Here is a 5,800-nt window from a genome sequence, read left to right as displayed (position 1 = left end):
CTTGCTACAATACTCTACCAGAAATACTCCCGAACCCACTTTTCATCGAGGCAACATAAACAGGCACACGTTTATGTCGTAGATCGCGTCGCTTTTTCAATAAATGGGTTCATTGGTGAAGATCTTGCTATTAATGCACAAGTCTGGATACGCAAATGTGACTGCTCTTGTGCCCCTCCAAATCATTGTAATTGCTTGAATAAATGGTGGTTGGCACACATTCATGTATCTTTGAGCTCAACTTGTGTGTTCGCGTTTGTTCCTTCCAAGATTTCATCAAATAGTGCATTCACGATCTACTTTTGGCTTCTTTTTCTTAAAACATAGCTTCACAACCCTACCTGCCCAAAAGAACACAAATACACATGTATTAGGGCTTAAACCTGATAAAGGTAATGCTCATTGTAAAGAAATAACACTTCGCATTCTTAACACACAAACACTTATCAAACTCGCCCACACATAAGCTTTTTCTTGTCCTCAAGCAAAAATTAAACATTTTGTGCATAGATAAAGGAAATATTGGAAGAGCTTGTCCTTAGGTTCACCAAAGTATACAAAGTGAGCATTCTACAACTAAGGGAAATTTCAACACTAAACATGAAAAATCGAAGGTCCAGCTAAAAACTTGAATAAAAAAAGACAACAAACATGAAATCGTGAAAGTGTGTGGACTCACTCAAGTCAATCCAAAGTATACTCCTCAAAGCTCTAAGTATAAGGGACTTATTTATCTATAACAAGAAAGCAACACCAATTTCGAAGACGGTAGTAGCTTCACACATTCTCTAAGGTAGCCCTTTCCCAAGCGGCCGCTAAGGTGGCTTTCACACTTTCGAGGTGGTAGCTTTTTCTACCAGAGTGGTAGCTTTCACTCATCCTATGAGATAGCTCTTTCTCTCGTTAGGGCATAACTAGTATCGGACTTATGAGAGTAGCTTCATACTTCATAGGTAGTAGCTCTTTCCACCCAAAATGCAAAATAAACAAAAAAACTATTTTGTTCTTTCTTTTCATTTTCAATTTTTTTTTCAGCAAAATAACATAAGAAACAAAACTAAAACGAGTTTAAAGAGTGAGTAGTGCACAAGTGTCAATCGGGCAAAACTTCCTAAAAAAATAAAGCAAGAACTAGAGCATGAGAACATTCAATGTTAAAAATTCTCCTATACTCAAGAATATAATCATTGCAACTAAGGTGAACCGCCATTGGCTACGTGAGCATGTATGTTAATCAAAACTTGTGTAAAATCCATGTGCAATGTGAACTCCCACCCACACTTAAGATGTACATTGCCCTCAAGGTACACATGCAAGCAGCATAAAAATAATACAATTTAGAACACATGTGGTAGTGGGCAATTGAAACAATACTCCCCTGACTCCTAGTGGTGCGTTTGATGGAGCTAAATCCTTGGGAGTTAAACTCCAATGGGTTGTGAAGCACACACGGCTTAACCGTGTCTATGACTAATCCTCAATTTCCATACTGACAAGACCATCTGCACGCATACGCAAGGGGTTCAGTGAAGCTCAATAAACAAAAACAACTCGAGTATATAAAAAAAATAGAGCAATGAAATACAACTCGAGACAAATCTAAAAGATAAACTCAGAAAGAAGATCCTTTCTGGGCACACAAGACCAAAATAAAATGCAAAAATAAAATGTGAAAAATAAGAACAGAGAAGGTAAAGACGCTTCAAGTGTAGGTCTCAATTGCTGGTGTATCTATTGTCGCTGCTGGTGAAGATGACGCTAGTGTTGCAAAATAAATAAAGATTGGGCGAAGAAAAGAGAAAAAGAAGCTTGCCGATGAAATGAGAATGAGAGACTAGAAAATGGCCGAAAAACTCAAGTAACAACCCGTATAAAATGATGGTGAGAGGTCAGGAGTGTGCAAGGGTGTTCTCTGAGTGATTAGGAGTGTAAAGTTGAAGAAAACCGAAAAGATTTTAAAGAAAACTCACGGCTCTTGAGTTTTTGTGCATCCACACGGGCGTGTGGAAATTACCCATGCTCATGTGACTCCCCAGGAGAGACCCACAGGGGCGGACACACGCCCCTGTGGCTTCTCTGTCCAACCGAAAAAATTCTCTAAGTGTTTCACATGCCCGTGCGACAATTCCACACGGGCGTGGATCCTTACTGGGCAATTCACAGGGACAGACGCACACTCCTGTGTCTTCTCGGGATGGAGGGAAAATTCTCCGTAGAGAAACACATGCCCGTGCAGAAGTTCCACACGGGCTTGGGCCATCACAAGGTCGCTCACAGGGGAGAGTCCACGCCCATATGCCGTCTCTAGATGAGCTCTGAAGGAAAATGCACGCCCGTGCGAAAATTCCACACGGACGTGTGTTTTCTCTGGATACTTAGAAAACTTTGTAGGCTCTGCAGAAAATTCCTGAACACAAATATACACTCAAAGCCTGCCTAATAATGTAATTTTAACCAGAGAAAACACAAAAAATACACTCAAACGACCAAGATTCTTTGCCACACACGATTAGGCACATGATAACACCACAATGTCCACAAGAAAATTACAGCGAAAACATCTAAGAATCATGATCCCAACACTCAAGCCTTATTCATGTAAATACTAACTAAAAATTAGAAAAACATTAAAAACTTGGGTTGCTTCCCAAGAAGCACTTGTTTTACGTCACATAGCTTGACGTACCTCTTCCTTACCTTATGGAGGCTTGAAAAGAGTGTATTCCTCCCGACTAGACATTGCATAGCTACTTCCTTTAAACCATTAATCTACTTGCCGGCGTGGAATATTTGTTGGAGAGTCCAACCATCTTACCTTTGGCCTCCATGGAAACAATTTAGGTCAGGAATTGTCCAAGCTTAGCACAGGTGGGTCATTGGATGGTTTCAATCTCCTACCCACATCTTCTCCTAAACCCAAAATCTCTTTCTTGCAATTTATGAATTGATCAATCCCAAAGAGTGATGCTTGTTCCATTACCTTAGGATTTACTTCTTCTTGTGTATTTTCAGCTTGAAAGGAACATGACAATAGCAAATCCCCTTGAAAATTTTATCGCTCATAAGCACAATCTTCATTCACACTGTCCAAAATCTCAAAATGGTATTCAACTTCTCCCTTTTCATTTTCTGCACCAATGTACTCAATTTTCCCAATTTCTTAATTGTCGTTCACTACCACATCATCTATACAAGGAACTTGAATTGCTTGCTCAAATGCCTGTTGTTCCTTAGAGAGTGTGTCAAGTATCCCTCCTAATTGATGCTAAAGGTTTTTATAGGAGGCTTCATGACATCTTAGTGTGGTCTCCATATTTTGGATGCAGACATCGGATGCTTCAATGAAGTTAGCTAATACTATTTGCAACTAAAGTGCATCCTCTCCGAGTATCTCACCATTTTGACATTCCTCTTGAGTGGCTTCCCAATATTGTCCATCACTATTCCACAAGAAGTTTGGGTAGCCCTTTTCAATTGGATGATATGTGTTGCAACAAGGAATGCTTTATTGTTGTGAAGCAAATATTCTATCAACTTTTTCACTCAGAGCTTCAACTCAAGAATACAGAACAATAAGCGGATCAATCATCGTTTAAACTCCTTGCAAGAAAAAGAAAGACATGACAAAAGAAAATAAATGAGCATGATGGAAGAATAAGAATGTGTGAAATAGAATGAATAATAAATAGTCAAAATAGCAAAGTACAAAGTGTTTCTAAATGCCTATTCCCCGGCAACGGCGCCAAAAACTTGATACGTCCGAATATGTGTGTAAACTGCAAGTGCACTGGTGTCGAAGTAATAATACCCCGGTGAGAGGGTAGTCGAATCCTCAAGGAATAGTTCTTAGAACAACCAAGATTGCTATTTAACTAGAATGAAAATATGTTGAAAGTGATGTGGAAACAAACTCAATGCAAATAAAAATACGAAAAGATAAAGGAAGCGCAAGTAAAAGATAGGAAAGGCAATCGACGATAAATGGAGTACCCGGATATTGGTCCGCCTAGGACAATCATTTCAAGTGCAAGAACTCTCTATTATGCTTCCTAATCAATACAAGAGAGTCATGGAAATCCTTAATTACATAGTCCCAAATATAAGGTCAACTATGCCTAACTCTATGCATGTCCCGGAGGAGAGATTGAATAACCTCTCAACCTCGCATTCGCATAGAATTGCAATACGTTCTAGGGATTCCAAGTGATAAATCTCTTCCGAATTGTAGACCTAACCCTCTGGTCCAGGTGGAAGGTCCCTAACCACAATTAAGCCCCAGATTCTAAAATCACTTCTGCGCTTCACTCGGTTGCACCTGCAACTATGCCCCAGTGAAAGGTTATCCCTCAGACCATTCACTCTATTGTGGCTGCAAAGAACTCGAGGAATAGTGGTAGAATCTAACACTTCGGAGGGAAAAGGGGACGCTCTTGTACCTCTCGACTCACCCTCTCAACCCTCTCCAACCTAGCTTTGTCTAACTCTCGTGGTGTGTCACTCACTCACAAGGTTACCAACAAGAACTCTCAACCCTTGTGTCACTCCAGGGGAGTATTCACACAATCAAGCATTCAAAGTTAGAATTCACAATAAACATCAATTAATTGAAAGCATAATAAAGAGATTCAAAGAAATGAATATATCCAAGGGTTCACAAATACCCAAGTACCCACTAGAGGTTTAGCTCTCCATGGAGCAAAATACAATAGATAATGAAATCAAAAGTATAGAGATGCAATCCATGAATGAAAACCCCCTTGTGTTCGTGTTAAAGGTCTTGTGGATCGGTCGCATCTTCTTCAAAGGTCCCCTCGTCAAACCTAAGGCACACCTCGCTGGATCGGTGCCGACGAAAGCTCCCCCAATGATGGGGAAAGGTGGAAGAAAAGATAAGGGAAAAGATAGAGAAATCGGGGCCTCCAAACATCTCCAAAGCCTTGCCAAAACCTCTCCAAACCCTAGCCGTCGAGGCCTCCAAAGATAGGGAAAGGTGGAAGAAAAGATAAGGGAAAAGATAGAGAAATCAGGCCTGAATCGCGGCTTTTAAAGGGCTGGAATCGAGCATCCACACGGGCGTGTGGAATTTCCAAACTCCCCTGTGGAATTTCCAAATGGGCGTGTGGAATTTCCACACGCCTCTGTGAATTCTCTGGAATTCTGATTTTCGGCTCGGCTGTGAATAGTAAAATGCTACAACACTGCTACAATGATTTTACTATGGTAACTTGCTACAGTACTCTGCCAAAAAATACTCCTGAATCCACTTTTCATCGAGGCAACATAAACGGGCACACATTTATGTCATAGATCACGTCGCTTTTTCAATAAATGGGTTCATTGGTGAAGATCTTGTTATCAATGCACAAGTCGAGATACGCAAATGTGACTGCCCTTGTGCCCCTCCAAATCATTGTAATTGCTTGAATACATGGAGGTTGGCACACATTCACATATCTTTGAGCCCAAACTTGTGTCTTCCCATTTGTTCCTTACAAGATTTCATCAAATAGTGCATTCGTGATCTACTTTAGCTTCTTTTTCTTAAAACATAACTTCACAACCCTACCTGTGCAAAAGAACACAAATACACATGTATTAGGGCTTAAACCTGATAAAAGTCATGCTCATTGTAAAGAAAGAACACTTCGCATTCTTAACACACAAGCACTTATCAAGTGGCTACACTCATTACATAGAGCATCGATTACCACATGAGAGGAGTTGGTAGAAGCTTTTCTGGCCCGTTATTTCCCTTCCTCAAAATTTGTAAAGGTTAGATTGAGATCTCATCCTTTATACA

Source organism: Dioscorea cayenensis, chromosome 20 (genome assembly GCF_009730915.1).
Source record: "Dioscorea cayenensis subsp. rotundata cultivar TDr96_F1 chromosome 20, TDr96_F1_v2_PseudoChromosome.rev07_lg8_w22 25.fasta, whole genome shotgun sequence".
NCBI lineage: Eukaryota > Viridiplantae > Streptophyta > Magnoliopsida > Dioscoreales > Dioscoreaceae > Dioscorea > Dioscorea cayenensis.
This window is presented reverse-complemented; position numbering follows the sequence as displayed.